Genomic DNA, 15,488 nt, shown 5'->3' with positions numbered 1-15,488 from the left:
AAGCATGGGGCAGATCTCTGCAGCCCAACTGGCATCCCAGAGCAAAAAGGGAAGGGGGCAAAAAGAAACAAAGGGCATATGGCTGTCTGTCTCACTCATTTTCCCCCTCTCTCAACTCTCTGGCTGTCCTTAAGTGGTACAAACCAGGAAGTCTGTGCAGCTTCTTTCCCAGCACCAGCTTGCCGTCGCCGCCTCTGGCCTCTGTGCACAATTGCAGCCACTTTCTCTGCGCCTCTCAGCTCTGCAAAATAGTTTCCAGCCCCAGAAGGGCTCAGTGAAAGCACCCACGTCAAAACATTTTGCTTTCCACAGATAAATCAACAAGGTATGGAAAGGGAAAAACAGGTGCCAGTACTGTGTACCGTTGAGTACCAGCAGGGGAAAAAAAGCCCTGAACTTCTCACTCAACTCTGATGTGTTAATTTTTGGTCTCTTCTCGTGCATCCTTCAGCTTCTGCACATATTATTTCATTCACATGATGAGGCAGAAGACAACTTCATTCAGAGCATAAATTCTCATTCAGTGATGTGTGTGTGTGTGTGTGAGAGAGAGAGAGGGGGGGGGGGAAGAGAGGGAATATGAATGAGGGAACACTGAACTACAGGCCTAGCCCTGTTGTGAGGCACACAGAATCTCTTATCACAGACTGTGAATGGGAAGAGATGGCCAAACAAATGCAGCCCATATTGCTTTCCTGAGTCCCTGCAACTGCCCAGCCGCATCTGCCAGCTGCCGTCACTGCACCAGCCCCTGCCATCTGCAGCCTCTTGCCCAGACACTCCACCTGCTGGGTATATTTCACAGTGATGCCAGCTGCCTGCTGGGCCTGTGGGGAGCTTTCCTGATGAGTTTCTTTATCTCTCTCATTTTAAGTGCAGCAGCCACATCTGTTAAGTCTGCAAATGCTGGAAGGTTTTGCCAAAGCCTTGAGAGGTTTTACTGGCAGGTTTGGGGAAGTCTTGTCAGACTTGGAGCAACTTCTGTATGCCACGGTGGCATCTGTGGTAAGTAGCTGCTGGCAGTGCAGCAGGGCACAGGGTGGCAGAGTGTGGGGTGACGCTGCTACTGCTCTGTCTCAGGTGGAGAAACGAACCTGCTGAACTGCAGTTGTGTTGGAAGTAGTCAGGTGTTATGTCCTCCTTGGTTCATTGCAGGAAACTGGAAAATTGCAATACTGTGACTGACAAATTGATCTCCTTTGGGAGGCATTCATCAAATTCAGGGATGGGGAGAACACCAGCTAGAGTCTAAAGTTGTGTACAACACAACATCAGGGCTGTGTTGGTGTTTGAATGCCCAACATGGTGGATTTCTACATACAGTGGTACCTCAGGTTAAGTACTTAAGTTCTGGAGGTCCGTTCTTAACCTGAAACTGTTCTTAACCTGAAGCACCACCTTAGCTAATGGGGCCTCCTGCTGCCGCCATGCCGCCGGAGCACAATTTCTGTTCTCATCCTGAAGCAAAGTTCTTAACCCAGGGTATTATTTCTGGGTTAGTGAAGTCTGTAACCTGAAGCGTATGTAACCTGAGGTACCACTGTATCTGGTAGAAATTGAAATTGTAATTGTAATCAACTCATAATTTTTGGTTAAAGATTCCCTGAGCTATCAGTGCAATTTAAACTTGGTTTGATATTGTTTCAATTATGTTTGTATGCAGCCTTGGAAGGGCTTTGCATAAATAATAAAATAAAATTTGACAATATAATATTTACATCATAGCCTTTCCTTTTAGATGACCCAGGAGGTCAAATAAAGAGCTGGCTATGGCATAGAACCTGGTCAATGGTCAGGGATGATGGGAATTATAATTCAACAATATCTGAAGGTCCACAGCTTCCCTGTCCTGGCAACTAATGGGAAGATGGCTGATCCCTCTCCCTCCTTCTCCCGCATCCTGGTATTAACCTTAGAGACATAGTTTCACTTTTCACAAACATTTGTATACATGTTTGTTTTTTAATGTCTCAATTGCCAAGTTGCTACGAAGCACTACAAATACTCTGCTTGGACTCAAATTTGCTTTGTTTGGATCCTGTTTTGCCATGTAGAGATCCCAAGTCTCCTTGAAGCACCCTGCATCAATTTTTCAGGATTTGTCCAAATCCAACACACAACTCTAGTTCAAAGCACTCCTCTGCAGTCTGTGAAGTGATGGGCTGTTCACAATATGAAGCCTTAAGTACTTGGTGTGCATGAATTTATGAGCCTGTCCCTGGTAAGTAGAAACATTTGGAGCTTATCTTACCAGGAATTTCCAAGCAACCAAACCAGTGCTACTTGGCAGATATTATCCCCTAAAATAATTTCTAGCTTATGCTCAGTAGTGGATTTTTATCTAATTGCAGGTCACATATTTAATTATAGAGAGAGATCTGACAGGGGTTGATACTGCTCTTACCGTTTCTCTCAGCCTTGAAATTATTATTATTTCAATCTTTGCACACTTTCAATGAGAGTTCACATTTCCTCTTCTACTGTTATCTACCACATTATTTTTTCCCCTAGGGCTTGGAATATCAAGCATGGCAACAATACTTTGCAACCAGTTTTGCATCACAGATTAATATCGCTAATCACAATCATGTCACTCCTGACTAATTGCCATCAAGGAAACATCCTTGACAAAGGATTGCGTCAAGTCATTTTCCTCTTAAAAAACAGGCTCATGGCAACTGAATGACACACCTGTTCCATTATTGATGTTTGTAACATTATTTACCTTTTAAAGTGTGGCCTAAATCTGTCTGCTGCAATTCAGAGCAAGGCAACCTGCCATTGAGAATGAGTTTGTTAAACAACAGCACAAATGGTTACGTGTGTGTGTGTGTGTGTCTGAATTGCCATTGGGAATGCAGAACAGAAGGGAAGCACTTTCCAGCCTCCACTGTTGGCCTGGGGACCAAGGATGTCCTGGGAGGCTGCACCTCCTGCCTCCCTGAAGGAGCAGAATGGGAAGGGGGAGAGAAGCAGCCTGGCTCATCCCTTAGCCAAGAAGGAGCTTCTCCTCTTCCTGCCAGAAAGAACACTTGACTCAAGCTGCTAGACACCATGGGTGTCAGGTGTGTGTGCAGGAACCAGGCCCTGTGACCAGGACTGGGGCCTTTCTAAGTTTGTTCTGAAGAGGCAAGGTGCAGCCTCACAGGTGAGGCTGATTGGTAACTCACAGCACCTGGTGGCAAGAGCTGGGAAGGGATATAAGGTCAGCATTTCCCTTCAGCTCTTTGCCACAGCAATACATTCCTTGACTCCTTGCTTCTCGGACCCCTGCCTTTGTGACTCCTTGCTTCTTGACCCTCAGACCCTCGGCTTCTTGACTCCCAGCTCTCTGACCCTCAGATTCTTGGCTTCCCGACTCCTGGCTTCTGGACTCCTGTTCCTGCTCCCATCCCGCCATCTTGCCCCCGGTCCTGACATCCCCAGCCGGGACTTCAATCGCCTGTGAACCAGACTGTGACAATGGGACTGCAAAGCAGCAGTGACTCATGTGGTGAAGTGAGTTGGCTTTCTAATACTGGTGTTGCTTCAGCAGGGCTGGCCCATCCATGAGGCAGACTGAGACAGACACCTCAGGTGGCGGAATGCAAGGGACACTTCTGCAGGTGCCCACCACCACCATGGGAGAAGTAAGGAACAGTGGTGGTGGTGGCTTCTAGGTTCTGGCAAGATCTTGTAGAGGCCTTGTGCAGCCTTCCTGAGACCCCAGCAAAATCACATGCAGCCTCTGTGTGATTGGACGCAGGGCTCTCACACAATCTTGCGTGGCTCTCATGAGATCTCACAGGAACTTGGAAGCTGCAGCTGCGCAACTCCAGTAAGCAGGGTGGGGGGTGGCACCCAAGGGTGGGTGGTACCATCCGATTTCAGTTCACGGCATCTGTTTGGGTGCAGAAGAAATCAGACTTTGTCAGGTGCACGACACTCTCTCCTCAGCTGGTAAATACTATCTGCCAACAACAGACGATAACACTTCGCACTCCTTCTCAGATTCTTATGCCACGAAATCAATTTACCTCATAATAAATCTGTAGCTCTTTAACAAGGTGCCGCAAAACTCTCGCGCTTGCTTCTGTGCGTCTTGGTTCCCAGCAGGCGCCTGCTGCCAACAATCTCACCTCCCCCCCCATGAAATATTAAGAGGGCAAGCCCCCCCCCCCAAGTTGAGGGTCACTGTCATTCAAATGGTGCGTGTGCGCCATTTCATGCGCTTGGGCTTACCTGCCCACCAATCTTTTAATTGAGTTGACACCCCTGCACCTCTTGCCTTAGGCCCAAACGGAACATAGGAAGCTGCTTTACTGTATACCTAAGTCTGACCTTTGGGATCCGGGTGGCGCTGTGGGTTAAACCACAGAGCCAAGGGCTTGCTGATCAGAAGGTTGGCAGTTCGAATCCCCGCGATGGGGTGAGTTCCCGTTGCTCGGTCCCTGCTCCTGCCAACCTAGCAGTTCGAAAGCATGTCAAAGTGCAAGTAGATAAATAGGTACCACTCCGGCGGGAAGGTAAACGGCGTCTCCGTGTGCTGCTCTGGTTCGCCAGAAGTGGCTTAGTCATGCTGGCCACATGTCCCGGAAGCTGTACACCGGCTCCTTCGGCCAATAAACCCCAGACGGCCATGACTGGACCAAATGGTCAGGGGTCCCTCTACCTTTAAGTCTGACCTTAGTGCTGCCTACACGGACTGGCAGCAACTCTCCAGGGCTTCATACAGGGGGCATTCCCAGCCTTCTCTGCGATGCCAGGAGTTAGATCTGGGCCCTTCTGCACGCCAAGCACATGCTCTGAGCTGCCGCTTCCCCGCTGGCCTAGGGCGGAGTGCGGGGCCGGCGAGAGTCTGCAGGGGGCGGGCCGGGGAGATGTCAGTGCCAGGGCCCAGGCTGGAGGGAAGCGGCGGCGGTTGCTGGGCGGAGCCAGCCAGGCCGGCGTGAGGCAGCACATTTCTCTCCGCGGCGGCAGCAACAGCAATAGCACCGCCAGATCTCACGCCGTGAAGCAGCAGCAGCAGCATCATCATCTTCCCGGGCAGCTGGAGCCGCCCGGGACGCAGCCCCTCTCTCTCCAGCATCTCGCCTTCCTCGGGGGAAGGCTGCACGTCGAGGCTAGGATTACCGTGCCAAGGTAAAATGCGGAGCGGGTGCGCGCGGGTCTCTGTGGGTGGTGATGCCAGGCGCTCTCATGCCCTTCAAGCAACGAGGGGGGGGGGAGATGCTGCAGCTAGATCGCCCCCCCCGTCCCCTCCCTCCGGGCTGCAGAAGACCTCTCGGCTTCTCCCGTGCAACCCGAGACTTCCCCTCCATCGGCAGGTCTGGGCTTCAGTCTAGTTCCAAGAGCATCAGCGGGCAAGGGCTTGGTGGGCGGGAGTTATTAGAGTATTGCGGGGTTTATTTTTTATTTTTTTCGATAGGAGCAGATCGCAAAATAGTGTGGATTTTAATTCCCGGGGGGCGCACCCAAAGTCTTCAGGAGGCGCTGCTGCCTGCCCCCATTCAGGAGAGAAATATGTCATTCCAGGGCTGAGGCATCCTTAGGTTGGTCTTATTCTGCTGGGATGCAGCCTATACTGGCGGGAGGGACTCGGGACAAGATGGCTATTCTAATTCCCCCCCGCGGGAAGAAGAAGGATTTTATCGGATTTGTCACTGCTTTGAAATGTGCAGTGCCTCAGCTTCACAGCAAAAAGAAAAAAATAAAGAAAAAATGCCTCCATATTTTTGTGCGTTTCCAAAACCAAATACCTGCTGTGCTGCTGAGAGAGGAAAATGGAAGTGCTGCTATTTTGGGAACGCCTTGGTTTGGCTAGGCGCTGAAGGGGTTAAAACAACCGGGAAATTAAAATATAGGCACTGGGTGGGAGGGTGGGGGAGAGAGAAAACACCCTCAAACAAGTCAGATGGGTGACCCACCAAGTAAGCAGGATGCAACAACAATATATATTGAATTTGATAATGAAATTCCAAAGAAGATGAATCTGTGAGTGAGAGGCCATTTTTCCCATTAGCAAGTTTCCCAGTGCAAATCTATACACATCTACTTCTGATTCCTTTCATCAGGTGTAAAACCCATTGAGTCCAATGGATCTTTCTTCCAGGGATAGCATTACAGCCTTGGTCATGGATAATGTTTTTAGCTTCTTAGAAGCCCAAAGCTTTTAACTTGAGAAGCTAACGTAAACCTCATTTGACCATTAGAATCCTATTCAGACGTTTGTCTCTTGGATCATACATTCTGAGCTTGGAAAAGAGCAACGCTGTGTGTGTCTGCTTGGAAGTAAGCCCAAGTAGAATTTCCTCCCAAGGCCAACATGACACCGGTCTTGGATTCAAAAGATACAGTTAGGGTGATGGAGACCATTTGAGGCATTTAAATGTTATCCTGTGGCCTCCCCTTCCAGAAAAAAATATCTGGAAAGAACAGGACTTATGGCCTGTAGCAGTTAATTTGGTGGAAAGAATTGAATAAGGTGCATCTTGTCTAATCTCAGTAACCTCATGAGGGAAGAAACTGTATTCAGGAAAGTTCTTTTTTCTGTTAAGGGCGGGGGGGGGGAACCTGTGATCATCCAGATGTTGCTGAACTATAACTCCCATCACCCCGTGACCATTGGCCATGCTGCCTGGGGTGGACAGGAGTCCAGCAATAGAGGGTCAGACGAGCTCCCCAATATTATGGGCTTGAAAATCCTACCCCTCAAGTCATGCAACTATCCTTCGTTTGCAGTCATTCTTCTTACTGGCCTCACTGCACTGCTCAGACTACATGTCAGGATCAATATTGCATATACTTATAGTTGCATAGCTATAGATCTATACTTACGTTGAAGTATGCAGTTTTAATCCTGGCATTTTGAAATCTGCTACTCCTTTGAAACTGGGGTTGTATGTTTTATGGCGTATAGCAAGGTTGAGAAACCTTTATTGGTTTTGGGCAGGAGGCAGTCAATCATCTGGCATCATAGTGACATCGAATGATTGACAGGTGTCAAAGCACAGTGTTTTCCAAATGGGCAACAACCAGCCGGGTGTCAGACACTTTGGAAATGCAGTGCAAGGGTCATTGCAAGCTGTATAGTGCAATCCATCCTGGAGTTTTTAATTGAGGGATGGGTTGGAAGTTTTATCTTTGGAAAAAGTAGCAAACTCAGTCTCTTGAGGGTGGATCACTATGTAGCCAAAATGGCATGATCCACTTGCAAAAGGGATATTGCCAGGCTTGCGGAAGTCCAAGGTTTGCAGAAGTACATAATAAACACACACAAAACACAGGGGAAGAGCATCTGTTCTGCATGCAGACGTCCCAGGTTCAATCCCTGGCATCTTCAAGGTAGCACTAAGAAACAGCCTTGTTGAAAACCCTGGAAAGCTGCTGCCAGCCAGAGTACGCAATGCTGAGCTAGATGAATCAATGGTCTGACTTGCTTCGTAACCCCTAAGAGGAGAGGCTGACCCACAAAGTGGTCCATGATAGCAAAAGACTGACTGATAGTGTGTGTGTGTGTGTGTGTGAGAGAGAGAGAGAGAGAGAGAATATGAATGAATGAATGAATGAATGAATGGAATGGAGTATCCTGGACAAGGGCATGGCTGGCTGGAATCCTGAACAGGTGCACTCTATGTTGTTTTGGTATAGGTCTCATTTGTGTTATTCTAATAGACCTCCTGGAAACATAGAAGGACTCTGGATTTGGGGCAAATTTGGCTGTTGATCCTCAAAGAGTGAAAGCAGGCCAGGGAAAGCTGTAGAGCTCTGGCACCCACTCTCTGGGGCTGGTTTTAGGCAGCAGTGGCCTTTACCTGGGCTCGGGGTACCAGAGGATCAGGTAACATTAATGCAAAGAAGCCATGCACACAGCAACACTCCCATCTAGCCTTTAAAACTGCTTGAGGGTTATGCAGTTGCATGTGGTTCCTGTGATAAACACTGGTTTATTTTGATCAACTAAAAGCTTTTTATGCTTGAGGACCTGATGAAACATGTGCCAGGAGTGCAGCAAAGCAGGATAAATTGGGCCGAATGCACCAGCATTGTGCTTGCTCATGCTAAGCCCTAATGAGCCAGACTTGTTGTGATGTGCGAGCACTGCCATTGCCTTCTTTGAAACATAGAGGCAGCAACTGTATTCTTGGTTATAGAGCTGTCCTTTCAGAACTAGCTAGGGCCAATCTTGCAGATCGATTACTGCTGTTCGCACCCATCTGTGTCGGGAGACAATGGAGGAGTGCACCTTTGCGGTGGGGTCAAATTATTGGAAGGTTACAGGACCTGCTGTGGCTGTAGAGACTGATGTAGGAGAAAGATTTTCTTGCAGCTGTGGCAGATAAAGACGTCTGGCCATGCTGCCATGGTGCTTCTCCTCTCTGTGCTCCTCCCAGCGGTCATTCCTCTGGTCAGTGCTATGGATGCATGACCTGCCTGCCTGTCTCTAGGCACTGTGGCCATCTGCAAAGGATTCCCGCATGATGGGGTTGTCAACCTTCATGTTATGTTTGCATACATCTTTATAAGAAGAGTTGGTCTGCCAGTGGGTCTGGTGCCTGAAGCCAACTCCTTGTCCTTTAGGATCCTGCCATCTTCCATTCTGTGGACGTGACCAAGTCAGGTTGATTTTTGGGTGCCTAAAAGCAGTGCTGAGGAAGCTGTGCCCCACATATGTTGTTAGACTCCAACTCTCATCAGTCTCAGCCAGCATGTCCAATGGTCAGGAATAATAGGAGGTACTGGTCTACATACCAGTTTGCATAAAATTATATATATGAGAATCTAGGAAACTAAGATGGATCTGATTGGATCTCATCAGCATTGTGCCTTGCATTGTATTCAGTTGCCCTACAAGCAAAGTTTTGTTTAAAAAACCTCATTATTTCAGTTTTGAGTAGGAGTTGTGAGGCCAGCCACAAAATACATGGGTCTCAGATCGTTCACCCCCACAACAAAACCCTGCAGCCAAGGCATCATTTGATAGTAGAAATTACAATGTGATTATGCGAATTAGCCTGAGGAATTGCTTAATTTGGTTCCTCTTTGTCCTCTTCTCAATTAAAATTAAGAAAAACTAGACTGTCTCAAGCTGCATAAGTTACTTGAAAATGGAAAGTGGTCTTGAACATCTGATTAAACTAAAACGGTGGTGCTCTTCAGGTGAACAGTGCATCCGTCACAACAGGGTCAATAATTGTGGATCAAATGGTCAGCTGTCATGACAAATCATGGCTGAGCATTCTTGCTCCAGACACATGGGAATAGGAATAGGAATGGGGGTCACACACAAGTTGAAGGGTTGCAGCAGCTTGTTCCTCTACACAATTGTTACACTAAACCATGATTTAGCATGACATATTAGCATTACTATTTATTAAATTTATGTAAAATATGTATTTATAAATTTATATAAATTGTTAACTCAGCTGCTGTCTGCATGGGAAATCTTATGTGAGGAACATTTTATGCAAGTCTCCATTTCAGAAATCTCCTACTCAGTAACAATTCCCCATTATGAATTGCATGCTGAGGTCTCAATATTTTTTTGCACATTTTACACCACCATAAAATCAATGGGATAGATCAGTTTCAGAAAACCATTAACTCCACTTGATGTGCTTGTCTGAGATAATAGTTGCTGGAACAATATTTAAAGTTCTCCAGAGATTGTTCCTGCTAGTGACAATAATGGCAGTGACTTCAACATGACTGCAATTAATAAGTCTATGGTGTGGTCCAAATTATCAACTAAGCTACCTGGAACTGTGCAAATTTAGGTTGTAATCTTGTGCACACTTGCTTTGGCGTGCGCCCTATTGAACACAGGCACTTAAAAGGTTTGCTTTGTAAATATCTTCAGTGTTCATACTGAATCCCAGCATGCCATCAGATCATAACTGCCAATTTTTCTTGTTCCATGATGTTGCACATTTCCATTTCTACTTCTTTGTAATGTTGCTTCAGATCTTTCAGATAATATGTTGCTTAGTTCTGGAACCATAAAATGAATTTTCCTGAAACATGAGAATACACCTTTCCATATGATCATCTCTGGAGCTGGAAAACAGGGAAGACTATCTTGATTAACCTGCAGAAGATTTGATGAACACACTGTGGACTTTAATTGATCTGTACAATTTGGGTGATGGAACATTATTTAATCTCAATTTGGCTATTGTTAAACTTTGATGACATCACAACACTGCGTTGTGTATGTTCATTTCAGTTCCTGGGCAGAGGAGGCTACAAAATCTTGAAATACAGTGTGTCCCTAAATCAGGACTGGTTGCTTGTCATAATTTATACTTTCCCTTGTGCTGGGTCCAGCTGTTGCTCTCATGCAGTTTGTTTTTTTGTTCTTAAGTAAGAAACTTCACAGTGTAAAACTATAAACAGCAAACTGTTCCACAGCAAAGTAACATTTCCCCCCCCCCCATTGGTTACAATGAGAATCAGTGGTGTAGCATGGGTTGTCAGCACCCGGGGCAAGGCATATAATTTGCACCCCCTAACCCGTGGATTTGCGCCCCCTAACCTGTGGATTTGCGCCCCCTAACCCTAACCCCCAGATGTTGCGCCTGGTGCAGCCGGCCCCCCCTGCACCCCCACGCTACGCCACTGATGAGAATAGAATATACTTTTCCAGCCCCTTATTGCTGACGCCAAGAACTGCAGATTATAATGAAGACCCCACAAGTACTGCCCTATAAATGAAACCCAATCTTCGTAACGTCTGTTTATGACCTTGCTTGCTAAGAGTATTTCCAGGGGCAGGGTCTTGAGTTTTTTATGTAGTGTAGGAAATAAAATGAATCCCCTACAGTGAAATACAATTCTGGTTTCACTAGCCCTGTGATCACAAATAACTGATGAATCAGCTGCTTTGTTACTGTTGGTTTCTAATGCTTATTATACCAATAACTATGTACAACTTTACAGGACTTTCCCATGTTTTTGATTAAGAAAAGTGTAACTGCAGGCAACGTAAAGCATACAAGCTCTTTGGATCTTACTTTTGTAATGTCTTCTTCAAACACAAAAAGTACGGTAGTCTGGGAGTTTTCCTAATCATTTGACCTACAATTCTAGATATTTATCATAGAACTCTATTCCAATACCTCTCTGCTTGTGGCCATTGCTCCCCAAAGTGCACATCAGTTCCTTTCCCCCCACATCCTTTCCAACAGTTTGGAGAGACAGACTTAGCTGTACATAGTTCCATCTGTGCAACATTTCCACAGGGTTCTTCCAATTGTATGCTGACCACATATCTCACTGGCTTTCTGCTGCTTTGGAGTTACTTCTTCCCCCAAATCTTTCCCCCAAATTATCTTGGTACCCATTACTGTTTCCACTAACATCAAGCATATTCAATTTGCTGTTTGTTCTAAAACCTTTGTTGCCAACAGCCTCGTTTTAACACCCATGATCCAAAAACATGGAAATACATTCCACTCAAAGCAGTATGACAAAGGTTCCATGTCATTTTTGGGGGTGGGGAGAGGAGCGGATTAGAACGCCAGTAGTCAGCTTAATAAGGGACGTGGGTGGCGCTGTGGGTAAAACCTCAGTGTCTAGGGCTTGCCGATGGTATGGTCGGTGGTTCGAATCCCCGCGGCGGTGTGAGCTCCTGTCTTTCGGTCCCAGCTCCTGCCCACCTAGCAGTTCGAAAGCATCCCTAAGTGCAAGTAGATAAATAGGTACCGCTTTATAGCGGGAAGGTAAACGGCGTTTCCATGTGCTGCGCTGGTGCTGGCTCGCCAGAGCAGCTTCGTCACGCTGGCCACGTGACCCGGAAGTGTCTCCGGACAGCGCTGGCCTCTTAAGTGAGATGAGCGCACAACCCTAGAGTCGGACACGACTGGCCCGTACGGGCAGGGGTACCTTAGTCAGCTTAATGGGATGTGGGTGGCGCTGTGGTCTAAATCATTGAGCCTTGGGCTTGCCGATCAGAAGGTTAGCGGTTCGAATCCCCACGGCGGGGAAAGCTCCCATTGCTCAGTCCCAGCTCCTGCCAACCTAGCAGTTCGAAAGCACGTCAAATTGCAAGTAGATAAATAGGTACTGCTCTGGTGTGAAGGTAAATGGCGTTTCTGTGTGCTGCTCTGATTTCGCCAGAAGCTGCTTAGTCTTGCTGACCACATGACCTGGAAAAACTGTCTGTGGACAAACATTGGCTCCCTTGGCCAGTAAAGCAAGATGAGTGCCGCAACCCCAGAGTTGTCCGCGACTGGACTTAACTGTCAAGGGTACTTTACCTTTTTTAGTCAGCTTTGTGCTCTCCTTTGCATCGCCCCCCCTATCCAACATTATAACTGATTTTATTTAGATAGCATTCATTTAAAAACATGTTTACAAAATATAATCTGAGAAGCACATGCAAGAAGGGGATGGGTCTTCCTAACTTCAACCTTCCTGGAACGTTTTCTGTGTCTGTTAACAAAGCCTTCATTGAACAGACAGACGATGCATTCAGTTTCCCCATAGTGGGCTTGCATCGTACATTTAGGCCATCACTGCAGGGATCAATGAGGTTACCAGGTCAGCTGTTAACTGGGACAACTATGAAACTGTTATTGATTTTCTAAACTGCAACATCTGCAATTTTTGCATTGTCTAAACAAGGTAAAGAAAGAGAGGTAACATTCTGAATTGTGAATTACGGTATCTATGGAATCTTTATACACTAATAGCAAACTCATTTTCTGAGTCTGAATCCCTTTTCTGGTCAAAATGGCACAACCCAAACAGAAGAAGGAAGTAACAACAGGGTTTTTGGGTGGTGGGGACAATGACCCCCTGCAGAGATATAAAACATCCTTAGGAAAAACAAACAAAGGGAGTGCACTCAGCAGTGGCCTATTGAGGACTGAATATGTCCAGAGGCATGGCATGCTTACTTTTGGTTGGGGGCAAGGAGATTAATGGATGTCTATGGAGATGGTGAATAGAATGGAGCATACTGGAAAAGGGCATGACAAGCTGGCTGGAACCCTGAACAGGAATATGGCACAGTGCAGCGTTTTGTTGCAGGTCCCACTGTGGCTGCACTCATAGAATCATAGAATTGTAGAGTTGGAAGTGGTCCAGTCCAACCCCCTGCAATCCTGGAATCTTAACGAGATCATATATGACAGGGGGTCATCTACAACCTCCTAAGGGAGTCTCTTTTACTATCGTACAGCTCTTACTGTTGGAAAGTTCTTTCTGATGCTTAGTCGGAATCTCCCATCTTGTAACTTGAATCCATTGGTTCAAATCCTCTCTAGAGAGGAGACCACAAGCTTGCTTCATCATCCATGTGGCAGACCTTTAGGTATTTGAAAATGGCTATCACAGCTTCTCTCAGTCTCCTCTTTTCCAGACTAAACATACCCAGCTCCTTCAGCTGTTCCTCATAAGGATTGGCTTCCAGACCCCTGATCACCTTGGTCACCCTCCTCTGCACGTGTTCCAGCTTGTCAATATCCTCCTTAAACTGTGGCACCCAGAACTGGACACAGTACTCCAGGCATTTATTGCATTGGTTTAACTGAGGTTTTTATTTGTTCTTAATTAAGAAACTTCACAGTATAAAACTATAGACAGCAAACTGTTCTACAGCAAAAGAGCATCATATTTATTCTTTTGTTGCAATGACAACAGAATATAATTTTCCAGTCCCAATTTCAAACGTTTTGGGACCTTCCAGCTATGAGCACTTGCTGCTCACCATGGAACATTTCTGAAAGTCACACATCACAGCACCAATCCACTTCATCCTGAGGAAACATAACCATAAATCATTGAATTGCATCTTTTCCTTCACAGATGGCTCTTAGATGCGCCATCAGAGGAAGGGTGAGGGAGTAGGGTTACCATATTTCTAGAAGTATAATTATTTTGCCCCTTTCCCTGCACCTCCCCACTCCCCCAACTCTCCTCTAGAAGGAACAAGTATGCTTCTGAATACTAGTTTCCGGGATCCACAAGTGGAGAGAGTGCTGTTGCGCTCATGCCCTGCTTGAGGGCTTCTTATCAGATTGGCCACCATGAGAAAAACTGAGGCTGCTGAAGAAGTGAGAGACCATTTTGGCTGTGATTCCTAGAAGACCTGCTCCTTGCCTTGCAGGCCTTTTCCCACCTGGCCTGGGAGGGCGGGGCCCGGACTGACTCCAGCTGCAGAAGCTGAGAATGCCAAACAGAATCTTGAGCTGAGATATTGCTTAGGGGTTTTCGCCGGAGGGCAAAATGGTTGTTGTTAATTTTTTGCACCTTTATTTGGTATCTTATGATTAATGTGAAAATTTTTCAGTTTGGTTGTGTACTTTTGGGTGTTTTGTTTATTGCTTATGACTACTTTTGTTATGTTTGTAGTTAACATATATTTGTTGTCTGCCATCCTGAGCATGGTTTTAACTTAGGAAAGGCAGCATACAAATAAAATGATCGATTGATTGATCAGGATGCTGGATTAGACTGGCCTTTGGTCAGATCTAGCCAGTCTCTTCACAAGTTCCTATAATGGGGGTTCCTCTGGAACAACATGGGAGGTGGCATGGGCGAAAAGGGGCTTGGCAAAAATCATCTCCCTTCCATTCACAGAAGCCACCTCCAGATCAAAGACTCTTCCATGAATGGACGGCACACCCACTGGGCGCAACCCATTAGCTCTGCTGGGAGCTCATTAAAAAAACAAACACTATTAACATTTTCAAACTTTTTGAACCAAATGATCCGAAATCCTTACAAACACTACAGTGTTTTAATGATGATGAAATGGCCTATTCTTCTATTTGGCAAATGTCCACAAATGCTGTGTGTCACACTTTCACTGTCTTCTGAGTTGTAGGAATCAACAGTTGTGCTGACGAGACAGAATGGCATTGTGTGAAGGACAAAAAGGGTGATGTCACTGTGCATTTGTGCTGAGACGGCCTGTGGGAAAACTGTGCCATTCTTTCCCATCTATTCTCCGTCTATGGAGGAAGGCAGATCACATTACTAATGAGGAGGTGGAGGGAGGGAAGTGCAGAGTCTGGCTGATACTACATAGTAGATCTGTGTAAATACTCTAAAACCACAGACTGCATTCCAAGCAGCAACTTCACGCTGCCATTTAGAATCACAGCTGATTGAGTAACAAAGGCTGAGTGCTCACCACACATTTAAAGCACATTACTTTCCACAATAAATCCTGGGAAGCGTAGTTTACCCTGCACAAAGCTATAATTCTCAGCACTCTTAACAAACTACAGTTTCCAAGATTCTTTGAGAGGTGGCGCCATGTGCTTTAAATGTTGTTGTTGTTGTTTAGTCGTGACCCCATGGACCAGAGCACGCCAGGCACTCCTGTCTTCCACTGCCTCCTGCAGTTTGGTCAAACTCATGCTGGTAGCTTCAAGAACACTGTCCAGCCACCTTGTCCTCTATCGTCCCCTTCTCCTTGTGCCCTCCATCTTTCCCAACATCAGGGTCTTTTCCAGGGAGTCTTTAAATGTACACAGCCTAAAACAAGGGTGGGGATCCTT

At 46.3% G+C, this 15,488-nt stretch overlaps 1 protein-coding gene across 3 annotated transcripts in view; it reads left to right on the top strand.

Moving 5' to 3' along the window:
* The window catches only part of DYNC1I1 (dynein cytoplasmic 1 intermediate chain 1), a 219,519-nt gene that overhangs the window by 26,376 nt on the left and 177,655 nt on the right, over nucleotides 1-15,488 (top strand). Inside the window, exon 1 of one of the 3 annotated variants that reach the window (XM_081882857.1) lies at nucleotides 4,882-5,121. The exons of 1 other annotated variant lie outside the window; for it this stretch is intronic. The gene's annotated coding sequence lies outside the window, so the exon portion shown is untranslated. Of the gene's footprint in view, nucleotides 1-4,881; nucleotides 5,122-5,413; nucleotides 5,532-15,488 lie in introns of those variants that run through there. One more of the 3 variants, XM_081882858.1, reaches the window with a different exon arrangement.

The sequence above is a fragment of the Podarcis melisellensis genome (assembly GCF_964234715.1).
Source record: "Podarcis melisellensis genome assembly, chromosome: 12".
In the NCBI taxonomy this organism is placed as follows: Eukaryota; Metazoa; Chordata; class Lepidosauria; order Squamata; family Lacertidae; genus Podarcis; species Podarcis melisellensis.
The sequence above is the reverse complement of the archived record's forward strand: the minus strand, read 5'-3'. Positions and strand labels throughout refer to the sequence as shown.